Below are 19,800 nucleotides of genomic sequence, written 5' to 3' on the forward strand. Positions count from 1 at the left end.
GGTTTGTAAGGAAGGGAGGGAAAGGAGGGAGGGAGGGGGGAAATAAGGAGCTGAATCAAAGGGCTCAAATGGAGAGAAAATGCTTCGTAAACGATGACGGCAACATATGTACAAGTGTACTTGCGACAGTGGATGGATGTGTGGATTGTGATAAGAGTTGCACGAACCCCCAATAAAATGATTTAAAAAAGAAAAGAATACTATCATATATTTTTCCAGAGGAGTGACTTGTAGGTTCAAACTCCCCGTCTTTCAGCTAGAACCTGAGCACTTAATATTGTGCCTTCAGAGTATATTGACTGGTTTCTCTTCTCCTGAAAAAACACAGAGCAGGAGAGAATCTGAAATAGGAAGAGGAAATGGAATGCGGAGTTAATTGCCTTTATAAACAACCGTCTCCTTTGCTGTGAGATCAGAAATCTGGATGATGCTTGACCCGTATTACTGAACATTTTGAGCAATCATTCTACAAAAGAATCCTGGTCAAAAGTGGAATGATATGAAACAGACATTCAAAATTCTTATTATCTCTTAAAAATAAATTTATTTCAACATCAAAACCACTTTTCTATGAACACTGCTCACAAGGTAAAATTCCAGTATTTATCCATTCGTGAACTCGCAGCAGGCTGTAATGTAGCTGACCACCTCCTCCGCCTCAATGCATTTCATTCTCTCCCTGGGCGTGATTTCACGAACCACTCTGAGGTCCTTTCTCACTTGGCTGATCCTCTCCTGTTGAAGCGCCTCACGCTCCAGTCTCTGTCCTTGTCGCCATGCTCATGCTCCCGTTTGTGGATCTACTTTATTCTCGTGGCTTTAAATGCTTTCCTTCTCATTGCCGACAACTCTCAGCTTTATCCCCTTCGAAGAATGAGCTGTTGTCTGCAGCCATGTCTGCTCAGGTCTTACTAGTTTGGTGCAAGCCTAGAACTCCAATTGCCAACAGTTGCAGATGTTCCCCAAAGGACTCTCTAGATCTCACATGCTGCTTGCTCTATGTGCACCAACAACAGGCCAAAAATTGCACCCCAAAATCAAAATCCCCCAAAAGCAATACTCAAGCAATCACTGGCAGGGGTTGGGGTACAGATAGCTCAGCTTTTTCATCCTTCATGTGAGGAGCTCTGAAGTGCTTATTTGTCAATAGTTTCCCCTACTCCCCATGGCATCGCGCGCTAGCTGTTCACAATCTCCACTTTCATGATAACTTAAACTTCGGTGTTACATTTCCTTCCAATTCTCCTGTTAGCACTTGCTCTCCAGGGTTTTTTGGACTAGCCTCCCCAAATAAGTTAACACTTTGTTTGGGGGAGAAAATATACAAAGATACTCTCAACTGCAGGCTCAAATATTCAACTACTGGTTTCACATCTCCATCAGGAAGTCTAATAAATACTTCACAGTTTACCCGTCCGATATAGAACTCTTAATGTTCCCTCTTGTCAAAAATCTATTCGACATCAAGCCTTTCTCACCTCATTCAAGAGCAACTTCATCTTGGCAATTGCTCAGCTGCCAATCTCTAAATCAAGATTGAGTCATCTCTGCTTCTCGCACGTGGTGAGCTCCCTATTCCATTTAGCCTGTGCTAGAATGTACTTTTTCTATAATTCTTGTCACCTTATGTAATATTATATAATTGGAATGGATTCTGATACCAATGACCCAGAGTTAAACCTTTCTTCACTTCAGCCATCAGCAGCAAGTTCAGAAATTCCTCAGGTCAAACTGATTCCAACCAAATTCAGGAGTAAGGACTGCTGGTAGAACTCTCAGTTAACTGTTGAACCGCTAACTGGAATGCCAGAGTTCAAGCCCACCGGTGACTCTTCAGGAGAAAGATGAGGCTCTCTAGCTGCAATAAAGATTTATAACCGCAGAAACCCTATATTCAGTCTCTCTGACAGAGGTTTTGGTTTGGTACTCCCTCTCTGGTATGGCCGCTGGCAAGAGTAACTCATAATACTCATGAAATTTCTATAATAAAGAATTTGTCATGTGGCAGATCATAGTAAAATGATACAAACCAGCCAAAATGAGAAATATATAGATCACCTGGGAGGGATTCAAATGTCCAGATTTTGTCATTGACATTGTAAACTATTGAAGTACTATGATTCAACATTAACCTAACGTATTTCCTATTTGTAGCTAGCATACCTCGCACCATATTTGTTCCATTTCTCATTCCGACCTCTGGAACTTTTAAAACTTTCTGTTTTGCTCAGAGACAGATATATTGGGTGAGACCATCTGGATGATTCTATCCGGAAGGCCATCTGGAGAACTCTGCTTGAATGGTCATTAAGACATGCAAGAAGTTTGCTTGCGCATCGGAAATGCTCCTCGTCTTGATTTCGTCGGCTCATTTTGGTCAACATTTACATCTTTTTTCCTCGTTTGACTTGTTTAAAGTAAAGCACCTGGAAGAGTGCCATACTCCCCTAGAGCGTGTGATGCGTGCCTTCTGCTGAAAAATAGATACACTCTTTGCATTTCGATCATAAGTAGGACTCCATTAACATCGCCTGCATTGCTGTCTAACACGCTGCCAGTAGCAACGTCTCATACAAATCACCTTTTGCTATCTAACTTGGAGTTGGTAACTTTAGCTATGACCCTTCCTAGGGGTAGCACCATGTTCCCCTCCTAGCGCATTTATATATGACAGTAGACAGAACAAAGGAAGGATTTAGTTTATGAATGTCCAACTTAAATAAAACTTTTTGCTCAGAGCAAACTGTATAAAATGTATTATACTTAATATTCAATGTGTAGATAATCCTTTATAACAAATGATCACTACCATTAAGCCATTATTATTATTAATATTACTGCATTATTAGGTTTAAACTTTTTATTATAGCGGAAGTTTCTTTAATTTCTTATGCATAGAAAGATATACTATATTATGCATTCTAAGACAAATATTTGACTAAACCATGTTAGCTAATAAATATGCCTATCTATGTTAAAGACAGATTTAAGAATAAAACATATTCATCATAGAGGGAATACATGTACTGTCAACCAGGAAGGTCACCTGATCCTTAGTGCCCAGATTTTATTAAGATATGACTCAATAGACATAATTTATCAAATCACTGGCCCCCTGCTTGAACTTGATATTCTTTCCCAGATGTCGAGCTGATATCATATGGCTCAAAAGTCCAACTTAAATCACATAGTTAGTTCTAGTCATTGTGCTTTCATAAACTCTGAAGGGGCACAGCATGACTAATAAAACTCCCTGGTGATTTGGTGAATCCCAAAGCACTTAAAGACAGCCAGTGTCCTCATTAGGGTCCTTGTCACCCAATATAGTATCCCACAGCGTCACCCTCAGCTCATATAGAATACTTAGAAATATTTATTATTTACTTTAATCATAGAATAGTATGTGATATGGTTGTGAATTTGCTTAAATATAATATTTCTTGGATGATAAATACTAAAACAATTGCTTTGTAAAGTATGTCTATATTGAATTATGTTATTAGTTACTACATGGTTAGTAATTGAACAGAAGCTTTTTTAAAAAAAATTCTTTTTTCTTTCAATTATTTTATTTTCAAAAAGTTATTGATTTATATTTATGAATACAAAGCCTAGAATATTGTAGCTAAAACACCAAAAAAATTGGAAAAGAAAAATTAGGTAGTATGAAAGACCAGTAGCAACCGAAACAACAGCATACACATAAAAAGACATATAAATGAAAAATCACATTATCATCTGGAGCATATTGTAACTGGCTAGTAATTACACTTCTGAAGAGTTCAATGGAAGGTTCAAAAAGTAAACTAACAGCATTTTAGACTTCTAAATATACTAATGAGTGAAATTTGAGTTAACAAAAAATAACTAACTAAAATGTGTGTTAGTCTGGGTAAACTAGGGAAACAAATCCACAGAAACTCATATGTATAAGAGAGAGTTTTCTATAAAGGGTAAGTATACATTAAGAAAGCATCCCAACCCAGTGCTGTCCAAGCCCATAAGTCCAACATTAGCCCATATGTCAAATGCCAATCTACAAAGTCCTCCTCAATCTCACAAAACACATGCAAATGATGCAGACTGCAGGAGGAAAGCCGAATCAGTGAGCATGTAAGCATCTCAAGGCTGGCAGGGGTCTCCACACAGGTCCTCCAGCACCCAGGGCTGCATCAAGGTAGGTCCATGTTTCTTCTTTTCAAGAATGACTTGCAGGAAGAGAGCCTTGCCAGCTGAATTAGGGAACTGGTTAAGGCAGCTTCCCCCTGGTCCAACCATCAGAGAACAAGAGAGTGAGAACTAGAAAGGTGAGGCTCACCAAGCCATCTATCACTTTGCCCTTCAATTAATCCCACATTTGTTTATCAGCCAGGTTGGCACAATAAACCTTAACTACCTCAACATGTTTTTATAAAACTAATACACGTCTGCTGAAACATTGCATCAATACTTTACAGACCACCCTTTTGGTGACATCCCCTCGGACCGTGTCCCCTGGTACATTCTGAAACCAGACTCCACTAGTGACTCCTCCCAGGAACAAGAAACAGAGGCCAACCAAATTCGGACTTTGTTAGACTGCCCCATCCTGCTTCGGCAATTCCATTTCTAGTGGAGTAGACCTAAGGTCTAGAGGAGTTTTCCCTGAGTTCGGATCCACTGCATGATTTCCATGAGTTGGAATACTCTCTGTGGTTTCATCTGCTGTGAACCTTTCCTGCTAGACCTTGAACACAAAGGGCCGTGTTGCTGTCATATGTGTGGCACGTGCCCGTGGCTTTCTAGACTTAGCCTGCTTAACGGATCCCTGGTAGCACAGTGTGTTATATGGATTGGACTGGTAGCCACAAGGTTAGCAATTCAAACCCACTCGTTACTCTTTGGGGGATAAAAATAAGGCTTTCTGCTCCCCTTAAAAGCTACAGCTGTAGGAACCCCAAGGAATAGTTCCACGCTGTCCTTTATGGTTGCTATGAGTTGGCATCAACTAAATGCTGGTGAGCTTGTTTGTTTGTTTTTGTAGAATAGTTTATGTCCTCTGGTTTTCTCATTAAGCAGCTGGTGGGTTCAAACCACAAACCTTGTGACTAGCAGCTCGGTGAGATTGATTTAAATAAACAAACAAAAACATCCCCACAGTAGCTCTTGCAGCAATGTGAACTTGCTTATAGTGACTCAAGGATGCAGTTTTCTCCAAAGCTTTAAGTGCGAGTGTGGTGGTCAAAGTCACCTAGACTTCGCTTTCTCACAGACTTCTTTTCAATTATCAGCTTTGTGAACTTGGGAAGACAGTGCAAAAACAAAACTTACTAGTAGTCAGGTCAACCTCGTTGAACCTCACTTTTCTAAACATAAGAAGGCAAAATAATTTCATGTAATGTCTTAGAGATCCTAGCATATACAGGGATCCCTGCTGACACAGTAGCTAGGCACCCAGTTACTAACCCAAAATGTTGGGGACTCCATTGTAGAAAGATGTGACAGTCGCTTATTTACAGATCCATAACAGCCTTGCAAACCCTGTGAAACTACTCTTCTGTGTCTCGTAGGGTCATTATGAGTTGGAATCCTCTCGATGACAGTGAGTTTGTTTTTGTTCTTCGCAACATATATTATCTGGGCCTGATCTGCTGAGTTACAGAATAAGTAAATGTCATTACCACCCCTTACTGGATCGGTCTTCTATCTCCAACTGTACAAGGGAGAATAGTTTCCTTCTTATTACCTGGGGAGCCCCAAACTTCATCCCTGCTTGTTAGAATTCTGCTTCCTAATTCAGAACAACCATTTGCTTTTCCTAAGAGACCGGTGAGTTTCTGCTTCCAAGTTAATATATAATTCATCAGTTTCTGAAATTCCTTACAAAAAGCATAAATGTTTTATATTTCAATCAGTAGAAAATATATGGTTCGTGCGATTATTGCAGGTGAGAGGTGGAGGTTCAGTGGTAGCATTCTTGCCTTCCTTACAGAAGATAAGACCAAAAAACCCTTGTTATCAAGTTAAGCTTGACTCAAAGCAATCTGAAAGGACTGACTAGTAAAAGGCCCTAGGACAGTGGTTCTCAACCTTCTTAATGTCATGATCCTGCAATGCAGTTCCTCATGTGGGTTCCTCATGTGGTGGTGACCCTCAGCCATAAAAATTATTTTCGTTGTTACTTCAGATCTGTAATGTTGCTCCTCTTATGAATCATAATGTAAACATCTGAGACGCAGGATGTATTTTCACTGTTACCAATTGAACATAATTAATGCCTAGTGATTCATCATAAAACAATATATAATTATAGATTGTGAAATATTTACTTCTAATGACAAATAAATGAAATGTTGTCTTGAAGCATGGTGTATCATGGGTAACAGTCTTCACGCTGGGTACTCTCGTAGGTGGGCATAACTTCATGTGGCAGACCGCCTGGCGACTGATAGAGGAGCGGTGTCTGGGTTCCTAAGACCATCGGAAGTTTGTGTTTTCCAACGGTCTTAGGCGACCCCTGGGAAAGAGTCGTTCGACCTCCACAGGGGTCGCCTGACCCAGAGATTGAGAACCGCTGCACGAGGGTTTTCTAGGTTTCTGAAATAGGACCTTTCACATCGTGGCCAAGCACTTTCACAACTGTACGCCAGGGTTCCGTTCCCAGCCCAGGTACTTTAGGTGCAGCCCCTGTCCCCGGCGGCTTGCTTGTTGTCGGCCTGTTGGGCAGGCGTCAGTGGGGCCTCTCCACAAAGCCCGGCTAGGGTCAGAGGTCTGCTTCTGAAAACCAGTCAGGGAAAACGGTGGCTCACAGCAGTCCGATTGGCACCCAATCCTGGGAAAGGTCCTGGGAGAAAAAGATGTTTCTTTCTATTGTACATGGGGTTACATGTGTCAGGGGCCTCCGTACTGGGCAATCAAAAACAAGAACATGGTTAAGACACACACACACACCATTTAATGTACAATGATCATAGCATCTCTTTGGGTTGCCACTTTTATTCACTCATTTCAAACTTTTTTAGAAGACATGGGCTGAAATAAGTGATATTAATATTGCACGTAATTCCCCCCAGAAAGTGAAGAATGTTTACTTTGGACTCAAAGTGAGAATATAACTTTGGTGTAGATGAAGGTTGCCACTGCGTTCTCCTTTGCAAAGGCTTTAACTCATTCGTCCCCTGAGGCCATGAGTGGATTTCTATTCGGAGAGCTTGCAAGACAGATGGAAACTGCTGAGGCTGTAATATTAACAGGAGCTGAGAGCCTCATCTCGCTCCCACAAATACGTGGGTGGAGTCAAACTGTTGACCTTGAGTTAGGAGCCCAACCCACATCTCCTTAGGTGCTGCCAGCGTTTCTTCTAAGCCGACTAGAAGGGCCTAGGTGAGGATGAGAGATCATTACATGATTAGCGTGTTTGATAGGAGCTCCGGCGGCACAGTGCTCACCCACTGGGCAGCTACCTGCGAGTCGTCAGTGTGGATCCATCGGGCACTCCGCGGGAGAAAGAGGAGGCGTCTCAGAAACGCACAGGTCCAGTCTACTCTGCTCCAGGATCGCTTTCACCTGGAATCGACTGGAGAGCCTGGAGTTTGGTTTGGGTTTTATACCCGTTAATAATGGTTTCCTTTATTATTTATAGATATTTATTTGATTAAAACAAGATGTTGGAAAGACATATAACTGATGAGTCTTCGTTTCTTTAGTTTGTGTCTTTTAGTTTCTTTACTTGTAGTCATAGAAGTACTTTGTTATTGTTTCATTTCCTTCGAGTTACAGATTGTTTCAGTCAACTCCCACACCGATCAGCTTTCTTCTGTTCAGAAATCCATTGCCCACTTGGTGCACATTAATGAGGAATGGAGTTGCATACAATCACTGAATTAAGGAGTTTTTGTTTTTAAGTTCTTCTATATGCCTGCAGGAAAATGTTTGCTCTGGAGTGCATATCAGATGGTATTGTTCACAACTTCGTCTGCCTGCAGTTTTGTTTGTGTAGCACTTAGTAAACCCCGGAGACTTGTTCCTTCTGTCAGGTGAAAGCGAAATGCTCTTCATCTCTCATTAAAGATTGTTTATCAAGATGCTGCAGGTGAATTAGTGTTGAGTCTCATCATCCAATGTAGCTCAGTTGGATGCCTGAGCCAGAATGAGTGCTTGAAACGAAGAAGTTCAGTGATGATAAGGAAAGAAACCATTAGCCACCCCACCCCCACCCCTCAGACATCAGGGAAACAAAGAAGGAAATGTCACCAAAGGAATGGGGGTGCGCAGAGTCCTGAGAGACAAATGATCTAATAGAAGACATGTTCTACCTCATTAGCTGCATTGCTCATCTGTCGTGGAAGCGGTGACGATCACACTTGGCCTTGGAGAACCATCTTACTCTCCTTTACTGAGGTCGCTACTTACCGGAAATGCCTTGAATTCTCATTTGATTCTTTTACAGTGTCGGAGGTGTGGCTAGCTTTAAGTGTAGAGCATTCTCCTTAGACTGCCATTGTACAGGAAGTGCTTTACTTAAGTATATTTTCAGTCAGAATCAAATTTATCTCAGAATTGCAAGGAAATTAAAAATTCGTTAGTTTATTTATTTATTTGGCTTTCAATGTTTCACTGAAGGACTCATTTGCATTCTTCTGGCATCAAAGTTTATTGTAAACGTTTCAAAAAAAGTATTTTGTATACCAGATTTTTGCATAAGGTGATGAAAAAAAACCTTTCATTAATGCACAGCATGCAAATTAAATAGTTTCATTCCTGTTCTGAGGCTTACCAATCGAATCACACCTAGTCCTTGTTCTCCAGGACATAGGAACCTAGACTGGAAAACTAGGAAAAGCGATCATATTACAAGTCATGATGGAAACACCTAAGCCTTGGGGAAGAGGGCGAATGAGGCTTAGTGAATGAGGCAGTGGAGGAGGTGGCAGGTGTGGGGACAAGAACAAGTGCATGTGGAGGAAGAGAAGAAGGGCCAGGCTTGTCTGGGAAACGCTGACATGAGTTAAGAAAAAAACAAATTGTACCGGCCATTTGTGTTTCCTCCTTTGTGAGCGGTATTTCATCATTCTTGGCCATTTCCTTTTGATGATTGCATTCCTTTCTTCATATTAAATTGTAGGAAGTTTTGTTGTTAGATGGTAAAATACTTAATCTAATAGACATGCTGCTAACTGTCTTTTATAGAGATGTCATCGCTTTGATAGAAGTTGTTGTTTTCCTTTATTATTTTTATTTTTATCTATTCAAAAGATCCCCCTTTCTCATACTAATAGATCTAGAATACTGGTGTTAAGGTTTATATTTTTAACTTCACGTTTAGTTCTTCTTGATATACTTTAACTGATTTTTGGTAGAGCATAGAGAAACATCATGAAAATAAGTAGCCAATTGTTAGGGTATAGAATTGGTGGCAGGAAAATGAAAGGGGTCTGTAATGTCCTCATTTCCTAAAAGGACAATGTACATATATGAGTTGGATATTATAAAACATATTAAATTACATGGTAGTATTAGAAGAAATTCTGTCTTATGGTTATGATGAGGAGTGGTAGAGTACAGCCCCATTTTGCTAAGACATAAAGTGTGAGTCACGGATTGTTGATTGCTGAGCTAAAATAAGAGCAAGAAGATACAGCCTGAGTTATAATGAATGCCATTCATTAAAGAACTTAATAGTTAAATCGAGTTTTCTAAAATGTTTCTGCATTGGCACTGCCGCAATCGGGGAGTTTTGAAGAAATGTTAGGAGTGTACTTCTCTTTTAAATGCGTAGAAATCACCAAAAGCACATAGTAATGCAGGTATCTATGTCTTACCCATAAATACAAACACCAAGCCTATTAGCTTGGAAATGAGCCCAGAACTGATTTTAATGCAAATATCCTTTTTACTTCACTAGGTTAAGCATTGATTAAAGAATCTGATGGAAAAATACAAATACCTATTTTGAATTTTAAAGTGTTTCAATTTATATTCGTTATCATCATCATCACGGGAGAGCACATCTCATATACTTTGGACATGTTCGTGGGAGAGACCAGCTTCTGGAAAAGGGCATCATGCTGGGAAAGTAGAGGAGTAGTGAAAACGAGGGAGGCCCTAATCAAAGTGAATTGACACACCAGCGACAGCAATGGGCTCAAACATACGAACAATTAAGAGGATCGTGCAGGACCAGGCGCTGTTTATTTCTCTTTTACATATAGATAGGGTCACTGTGAGTTGGAATCAATGTCACATAACAACAACATAATTACAGATTTGACATAGTACCATAATATCTCATGTGACAGAGTGGATCTGCTCTGTAGGATTTACAAGGCTGTCATTGTTGTGGTTTCATGTCGTCCTCATAGGGAGTTATTATGTGGCTTCAAACTTCCAGTCCTTCGGTTAGCAACTAAGCTCTTAATATTTTCATGGTCTGTCTCTCTCTCTCTCTCTCTCTCTCTCTCTCTTTCTCTCTCTCTCTCTCTCTCTTTACACACACACACACACAAATACGCATATATATACTTTGATGAGTAATTTAAACCCTTTATAAAAGCAAATCCAGATATCTGAATTGATGGCAAATATTAAGTGACTGAAGCAGAGGCTTGAAAAAGGCCCGCACCTGAGAATTCGCCTTCTTTGGGTGCTCCCAGGAACGTTTAAATATTTGCTGTCGGATAGAGCTCACGGTAGCTGAAGGTGCCATCACTAACGTCATTGAAATCAATAGCCATCATCAAAAACCACGGCAAAGCTAATACACATAGTGAATATCGTCCTCCCAAACTACGCCAAGGGAGGTACAAACTTGGAAAGGGGCTCCAACGTCCAGCCCTAAATTGGGCAATGTTATTCTGTTAAAATCAAGTTTTAGAAATAGTGTCAGATCTTTTTTTTTCTTCATGGACTGTCTTATTCTGTAAGCTCTGTTCAAAACTGTTCACCATCAGTGACCCTGCTTTTAATGAAAATATCAGGGACGAGGAGTCCAGCATCAAGGTAACACTCCAACCAAGAAAGTTTTGATAGACGAGTGATGGCTGGCAGGTTAGAGACCATGTTGCATTATCCATGCTACATAGTCAATGCCTATCAACATCCCTGCCGTAGGGCGGCTACTCAAAAGGCACTGAGCAAAGGAAAAGGAGCAGAGAGGCATTAACCCATCACATAGACATCCCGTCTCAAAGAAGGTGCCTCGAGGGACTGGTCAACCAATGATAAACTTGGCAATGCGCAGATGAGTTCACTCATGAATCACTAGAGAGCTTATATTCCACATCACTGATCGCAAAATGAGAAAGGGTTCTCTACTGCTAATCAAAAGCACGCCATGGTGCTTCGATACCACTCGTAACTGGTGTCATTATTGAAATCGAATTGTGAGATTTGGCCATAAGGTAAAACTGCCCAATTTGTTGATAGTAGTGGACTTCAGAGGTTCCTCTGAATAGTGCTAACATTTTTGTATGGTGTTATTTTTTTCCCTAGTTCAAGAGCTCCGAATTCACTTTAATATCATGGCAAGTATTCAGCCAAGATGATATATTCCTATGCTGTAAAGTGTGGGAAATATAATTTGTGCCTAACAAAAATTTTAAGACATGTTATCAAAAACCCAATTTGTTTATGGTTGAAATTAAATATGGCCCCACTAGAATGTGTGTTTTTTGAGAACTGTTTATTTATGGGCCTAATTGATGTTCATAGATTACTGTGAGCTCCTGAAAGAAAAGGGATCATGCTTTAATTACAGTCCCTTGGCAAACAGTGGGCAATCAATCAGTATGGAGATAATGAATGGAGGAAAAATACTAACACAGACACACATAAGCATACAATGACAACCAAATCAGATAACAGAAGAAAGAGACTATAGCAACATTTTGTAGTATGTTCCTGGTCAGCTGAAGTTCTGGAATTCTTATAAACTACTATGTGCTCTAACCTAACTGGGTATAAGAAAAACAAGTATTTCAGACAGGTTGTTCTTTCATAGACAAGATTTTGTTGTTATTTTTCGCATGACAATATGGTAAGGACGTCAGGGTATGTGGAAGAGTACATAGCCCTACATATAGGAATCTATGCTGGGTTACATCAGGCGTCTTGGTTACCCAATAGGTAAAGGCTTAGTTGCTAATTGAATGGTTGTCAGTTCAAACTCGTCAGCTGTTCTGGGGCATAAAGATATTGAAATGTATTTCCATGCAGATTAAACCTTAGAACCCGACTTGGGTCTGTAGAGGCGCTATGATTTAGAAATGACTTGACAGCCAGCAGCAGTAAGATAAGACCATTCGAGGGCAGGGCTGGTTCTGCAGCAGACTTCTCACCTCCCATGCGAGAGCCCCAGGCTTGATTTCTGGCCAACTCGCCTGGTATGCAGCTGCTGCTTGTCTCCCAGTGGAGGAGCTGGTGTGAGCGGGGGCTGAAGGATTTTCTTTGGACTTTCAGACTGAGACACACTAGGGGAAAAAGTCTAGTGATCTCCTTTCCAAAATCAGCCAGTGAAAACTCTATAGATCCCATAGGTCTGACAGATTCAAAAACAACCGAAAAGAACAATAATTTCTAGCCAGTGAATTGGAAGCAAAAATAATGTGCGTTACTTTCAGGTGAAGCATTTGATTTCAGTGAGAGATCCTCAAAGCTCAAAGAGTTGCTATGGTCGATTTGGATCAGCTACACGAGGCTCAAATCGACTAGTGTGTATGTGATATAGTCCATAGCTACAGAGAACTGTGAAATGAGGAACTAAACCTTTGTTGTTCTAAATCTGAGAGGTGTGAACACAGAATCACTTAAATTATCTAGATTAGAGGAGGAGACTTGGTGGCATTGTGGTTACAGGTTGGGCTGCCATCCGAAAGGTCAGCAGTTCGACACCACCAGTAGCTCTGTGGGTGAAGGGCAGGGCTTTCTATTCCTATCAAGAGATACAATTTCAAATACCCACAGGGGAAGTTCTACCTGTCCTATAGGGTTGCAGTGTTTTATCCAGATTACTCTTGTCATTAGGTGCCCTGCTATTGAGTCTGACTCGATCCCACATGACAGGGTAGCACTGACCCATGTGGGTGTCTAGGATGCAATCTGTGCAGGAGCACATCAGCTCATTCTCCTTGGGAGCCACCTGGAGGGTCCAAGCCACTCACAATTTGGTTACTAGCTCAAAGCTTCTCCATTGCCCTACCAGGAATACTTCTGTGGATTATTGCTGCTAGGTGACATCAGTCTGTTCTAAGTCTCAGCCATCGTAGACCCAACAGAGCAAAACATTCTGAACCCCTGGGGCACCCTCATGGTTGGTTCGGTGTTTGAGCCCACTGTTGCAGCCGATGTGTGAATGGTCATGTTAGAGGTCTTCTTCACTGCCCTGCTACTTTCACAAACATGAGGTCTTTTCCCAGGGACTGGTCTCTACTGATAACACATACAATGCAGGTGTTGTTTAATACAGCACACTTTTTCAATTGCAGAATGTTGTTCATTCACCCAAATGCATTTATGAATTTTACGAGGAAGAAAGGCATCAGAAATCTGAAAGTGTTTCTGGTTTCACCTCTCTGAGATTACCCTGTCTGAAGTTCCTTGGTTAAAAAAAAAAAAAAAGTTTCTTCTTGAGAATAAACTGATTCAATGTCTATATAGGTCTTTAATTACTTTGATATTTAGCAGATAGACTGGAGAATTTAATACAGACAATGAATGTAGTCTTAAGCAGCTGCCCCAGGGAGGTACAAAAATTGGTTGCTAGTGGAGGTGACCTTTAACTAACTGGAGAATGGAATAGCACTGGTCACCCTCGGGATTTAATGTAGTTGTTTAAGGAAAGAGATGCCTGTTGACGGTGGCCTTTGGCAGATACTGCTGTATTTACGCTGTCAGCAACTCAGCCACCACTGGGATTCTGTGTTCGAAAAAAGCAGACTAGTATAAAATGAACTACTGTATTTATTCAGTAAAGAAAATCAGAAAATGCTAAAATTTCAAAATGAAAATAACTTTAAATGTCAGATTAGAAAACCTTTATCCAAAGAGTATTTTTTTCCAAGTTCAAAGGCAGATCTAGGATAACCAAGCAAGTCAAGATATTCCTTTGCCAGTATGCTCTAGTAAGTATTTTTATTTTTTTAACGATAAAACAATTTAAAAATATTGTTTTTAGTAAAACATCTGAGTCTCATAATTATGGCCTTATATTGTATTTTTTTTAATTTGTTCAAGCCTAGTTCTCAAGGCCATGGGAACTTGACCATGTGGAAATGAAAGTAACCTGGTGAGTTTCTCTGTACAACAAACAGCATAGCCAAGTCTGGAAAGCTACATTATCCTTCTGTATTAATGCATCAGGCTGATTGCTCCTGAGGACCTGACAGCATGTTAGACCCGAAGAATGGCACTGGGAAATAGGCACACAACCCTAAAAATGTTTGCCTAACTCCAACCCTTCCTTCGGGTTCCATCAAAAGTGAAAATATACTCTGTCCTCAGAGCCAATGTCATTGCCATGCATCTTGTGCAGGTAGACAGAACCCTTTCTTCTATTTAATGCTCTACAGCGACCATCTAGAAATTCTTAATTATATTCTAACAAACCAAAACACAAAACCTATGAACCGTGAGGGGATTTTGACTAATAAACAGATGGCACAACCTTGCTTGTTGAAAGTGGGGAGGTCTTGACGTGATTACACGCGTGGGAGTCCCCAGATGAAATACACAGGAATCAAATTGACTACATTTGTTGGAATAGTTGATGGAGTGGTTTAATATTAGGAGCTATAATCAGGCCAGGAGCCGAATGTGGAACAGCTATTATTTGCTACTATAGAAGTTCAGGTTGAAGGTGGAGAAAATTAAAACAAGTCCACCAGAGCCAAAAGATAGCATGGAGTAGTATATAGCCCACCGGAAATTCCAGAGCATCTCAAGAATAGATTTGCTGCTTTAAACATTACACACATAAGTGCTGAGCTTAAGAGGTGACTTCTGAGCAAGAAGCAATGGTGCAGGAGGAAGAAGTCCAAGTTGCACTGAAAGCATTGGCCAAAAACAAGGCTTCAGAAATTGATGGACCACCAGTCGAAATATTTCAACAAGCCAGTGAAGCACTGTAAAGTTTCACTTATCTCTGCCAGATAATTTGAAAGATAGTTGCTTGTCCAACTGTTAGGAAAAGATCCGTGTTTGTACCCCTTCTAAAGAAGGTCAACCCAACAGAACACACACCAATATAATCATATAAATTATCCTGAGGCAATCATCAGAGAAGCTGGATTATATGAAGAAGAATGCAGTATCAGGATTGGGGGTAGACTTATTAACAACCAGAAATATGAGATGACACAACCTTGCTTGAGGAAAGTGAGGAGGGCTTGAAACACTTGCTGGTGAAGATCAAGGATTGTAGCCTTCAGGATGGATTACAACCCAATGTGAAGAGAACCTAATTCCCAAATCCTCACAGATGACCCAAGGCAATATCATGGTAAATGAGGAAAAATCTGGATTTGTCAAAAGTTCCCACTTGCTTGGATCTACCATCAATCATCATAGAAGCAGCAGTCAAGAAAGCAAATGCTGCATTGTGTTTGGTAACTCTGATGCAGAAGACCATTTTAAAGTGCAGAAAAGCAAGGGTATTACTTTGAGGAGTGAAGTGCACTTGGCCAATGCCTTGATATTTACAATCACTTCATATCCATATGCAACTTGGACATTGAATAGGGAAGACCAAGAAAGAATTCTTGCGTTTGAATTATGATGCTGGTGAGGACTATTGAAAATATCAGAAACCTCCAAAAGAACATACAAATCTGTCTTGGAAGAAGTAGACCAGAAAGAGTCGCTAGCCAATGTAGCTCTGCACCATGTGGCTACAAGAGAGCAGGCAGGTGTGCTCTCTGCCTTCTTCCCAGGCTCTCTTTTTTATGTGGTCTAGTATTTGTGTGGATACAACAAATTATGGATGTACTTGAGAAGAATGGGAACTGCAGAACACTTCATCGTGCTTGTGTGGAACGTATGCATGGATCAAGTTCCACCAGAGCAAGGGAATCCTGGAAATCAGGAAAAATATTCATCAGGATTGTATCTTATCACCATACTTCTTGAATCTGAACGCTGAGCAAATACTGAGAAGCTAGATTAGGTGAAGAAGAATACAGTGTCAGGATTGGATGGAGAGTTTGTGATATGCAGATGATACAGCCTGCATGCTGAAAGTTAGGAGACTTTGAAGTACTTACTGATGAAGATAAAAGGTAGCAGCTTTCAGGATGGATTACAGCTCAATGTAAAGGAAATGAAATCCTCACCAATAGACCAATAGATAACAGCATGATAAACAGAGAGAAGACTGGAGTTCTCAAGGATGTCTCTTTGCGTGGATCCATAATCAATGATCCTGAACGCAGCAGTGAAAAGAGCAAAGGTAATCTGCTCCACAAGACCTCATTAAAGTTTTGCAAAGCAAGAATGTTACACTGAGACTCAGATATGCTGGACCCAAGCCATGGTATTTTCCCTCGCTCCTGATGCATATGAAAGTTGGACAGTGAATAAGGAAGACTGAAGGAAAATTGATGCATTTGAATATTGAAAATACCATGGATGTTCAAGATAACAAAACAGATCTGTCTTGGAAAAAGTGCAGCTAGAATATTCCTTAGAGACAAGGATGGCAAAATGTTATCTCAAGTCCTTTGGACATGTTCTCAGGAGAGACCGGCCCCAGGAGAAGGATATCCTTCTTGGTAATGGGGAGTCAGTGAGAAAGCGGGAACATCCTGACAAGATGGACGGACACAGTGGCTGCGACAATGGTCTTGGGCATAAGAACAGTTGTGAGAATCGTGCAGGACCGGTGTTTCGTTCTCTTGCACATGGGGTTGCCATGAGTCTAAACTGAGTTGAAGGAACCTGCCAACAACAGTCTTTAACACCTGAAAGTAAGTTCATCATCCAAGGAATCAATTTTCTCTTTTTACCAGAAAATACGGAAAACCAAATATTAGTTATTCCATTCACCTCTCTTAGTTTTGATCTAAAAAGCATACATCAAGAATCAAAATTGTATTGCTCCTGTAAGCTAACCAGTCTATTGCATGTAGGTACATTTGTTTATCCTCCCATTCATCTATTGATGAGAACTTACATTATGTCTCCTGTTGGGATTATGACTAATATTGCTATTAACATTGTTTTTCAAATCTCTGATTCGCCTTCTAGTTGATGTGCAATAGTTAGGGTTCTAAAAACTCATAAGTGACCATCAACAACAGACACAGGAGCGTCAGAAATAGGAGTAAAAGGAATGGGTAACTAATTATTGTCATGAACAGCTGCCATATTTTCTATGAGATTAGAAGTGGACAGTGCGATTACTGAATATTTTCATCAAAAGTTCTACAGGGTGATCCTGATCAAGAGAGGAAACGAATTAATTAATTCTCAAATTATTATGGGTCCCAACTTCCAACAGTTTCCCTTAACTTCAAAAAAAAAAGAAATAAAGAAAATGTTTGCTTTAATATCATGCTCATTAAGAACTGTCTATGTGGGAACATATTAGCAACAGCAACTTGAAAGATTAAATAGGAGCTTTGAAGGCCAGAGAGTTTATATTAATGGGGAGGAACATCTCAGGAAAGGAAGATAAAACTGATGTCACAATTATAAGTTTGTAATCAATTTCACATATAGTAAATACTAATTAGGGTAAGATTTTTTGTGTGTGTAGTCTCAACCAAAAACGTCTATACATTTAAAAATATAAATCAATTCAGGAACTACATAATTCTGACTGCTTATACTTACAAAATTCATTTGTCAAAAAATATATAAAATTTCCACCTTACAACTGGGCTAGTTCAAATACCTTTACATACATTCCTATGGCTTAATCTTTTGACCCTTCATAAAGTGTATTTTATCTGTCGTGTAGAATAAGGGCCAGGGAAGACTTGTAAGCATCCCTTTGACTTCAACCTCAACTTTCAGAGTCATTTCAAATAATGAAGTTTGGAAAAGTGACATTTAGTGACAAAGGAAGGGGACACTGTGTTAAATTACTCTTTAATATTTTTTATCTCAGCAAGCAAGACCAAAACAGCAGTCTAAGTTGCAGCTTGTCTTATGAATTTCTTCCTATGAGATAATTGCCTTTATATCACTTACAGCCTAGAATTTAGTTAACCATATTAGATTGTCAGCATCGTGCCCCTTTTGTCTTTTTTGTCCCTATTCCCAAGAATAATACTTAGTACTTACTTGCTACATGTAAAGAAATCACTTATTTCAATGATATCGTTGAGCAGACTGAGTAAACAGGAGCAGGAGGTGTCAACTCCCGCCTATTTATGCTCACGTTTGTGAAAATGGGGGAAAATTACAAAACATCGTCCTAATGAAAATAGATCAGAGTCTTCACAGAAAAAAAAAAGAGTTTGATTTTTCATTGTACTGAGAGCTCAAACTGAGGCGCAGGCAGTCCCAGTGCAGACCTTCAAAAGACTCATAACAATCTCATATCCCAAATGCATTATTTCATGTTTAGAATCATTAAGATGCACAGTGTTTGCGATTCAGCATGTTTAGAAATCTCACTCTTGGGGTCAAAGCGATGGGTGTGTGCCAAAGAAACCTGTGCTGAGGCAGTCCATTCTGCCATGCTCCCATACTCGTGCCTGTTACTCATTAGGTTTGTCAACTGTACAAGGACCTAAGCTCGGAGTGCATGCACAGCATCAGTAAAATGTTCTATCCATTTTCCACCTAATTTTTCTACCTAATTTTCTTGCCACTGTGCATTTCACTTAATTCAACTGGATGCATGGTTTCTTCTTTAGGCCTCCACAAATGACTGCGAGTCCCACTGCAATGATAAGTAATCCTACACAGGGATGACTAAAGGCTCAATTGTGGAGTGTGTTCAACGTAAGCCGCATTGTGTCGGTAAATATATCTATCTCGCCCTCCCTTCTAGCTTAGCTTCCCGTGAAGGAAGATGGGAATTCAGGAGGGATTAGATCTCAACAAGCTGCCACAGGGGAACCTGAGCATTTTCTACTTTCATTTTATTTAGAAACGCAACCAGCTCCTCTCGTAAAGACAAAATGCTCATTTACAAAGATGCTCCTTCTGATGCTGGAGTTGTGTCTTTGACACGCAAACACAGTCATGTTGTGTTTGACGGACGGCTTTATTACCCACATGCATTTTATCATTTTCATTTGAACATTTTCACGGTTTAATACACAGAGCGACAAACATGCACATAATTTAATACCATTTCACATGTGTGTTCTTTTTTTTTCTTTATTTCACTGTGCAACCCGCTTCAGTGCCTGAAGCCCACAGGGTAAAGCCAGGCAATGGTTCAGGGTTACAGTTTGCTTTGGCATGCGACACTGTGAGAGGCCTGCCCTAAATCCAAACCCATGCACCCCATTCATGTTCTTACAAAAAAAGTGTGGAACTGGTTCAAGTGAAGCATAATTTTTGCATCTAAGTTGAACTGTCAATTGTTAAATCACAAGTTCCCGTACAGCTCCCTCTGGGCTAAAGAGAAAGTTGACACCACATATAGTCCTCCTCCTAGCTTGTTGGATTATTTAATTTTGAGATTTAGTGTTCGTTTCCAACCACATTGTCACTGCATTTTTCCTGTCAGTTCTCTTCTATGCTGTTATTTGTCACTTCGTATATATTAATATTTGCTGAGGAAGTTTGCTCCTTGGATTTCACTACAGATGGAGGTTAGATTTAAAAAAAAAAACATTATGCAATAAACATGGCTTAGTGCTTGAGTGGCTG

The 19,800-nt window shown here is 40.1% G+C and overlaps 1 pseudogene; it reads right to left on the reverse strand.

Moving 5' to 3' along the window:
* Window positions 1-19,308: 19,308 nt before the first annotated feature.
* On the reverse strand, window positions 19,309-19,428 carry LOC142447668 (small nucleolar RNA SNORA42/SNORA80 family; annotated as a pseudogene).
* Window positions 19,429-19,800: the final 372 nt, after the last annotated feature.

Source organism: Tenrec ecaudatus, chromosome 4 (assembly GCF_050624435.1).
Source record: "Tenrec ecaudatus isolate mTenEca1 chromosome 4, mTenEca1.hap1, whole genome shotgun sequence".
Classification (NCBI taxonomy): Eukaryota; Metazoa; Chordata; class Mammalia; order Afrosoricida; family Tenrecidae; genus Tenrec; species Tenrec ecaudatus.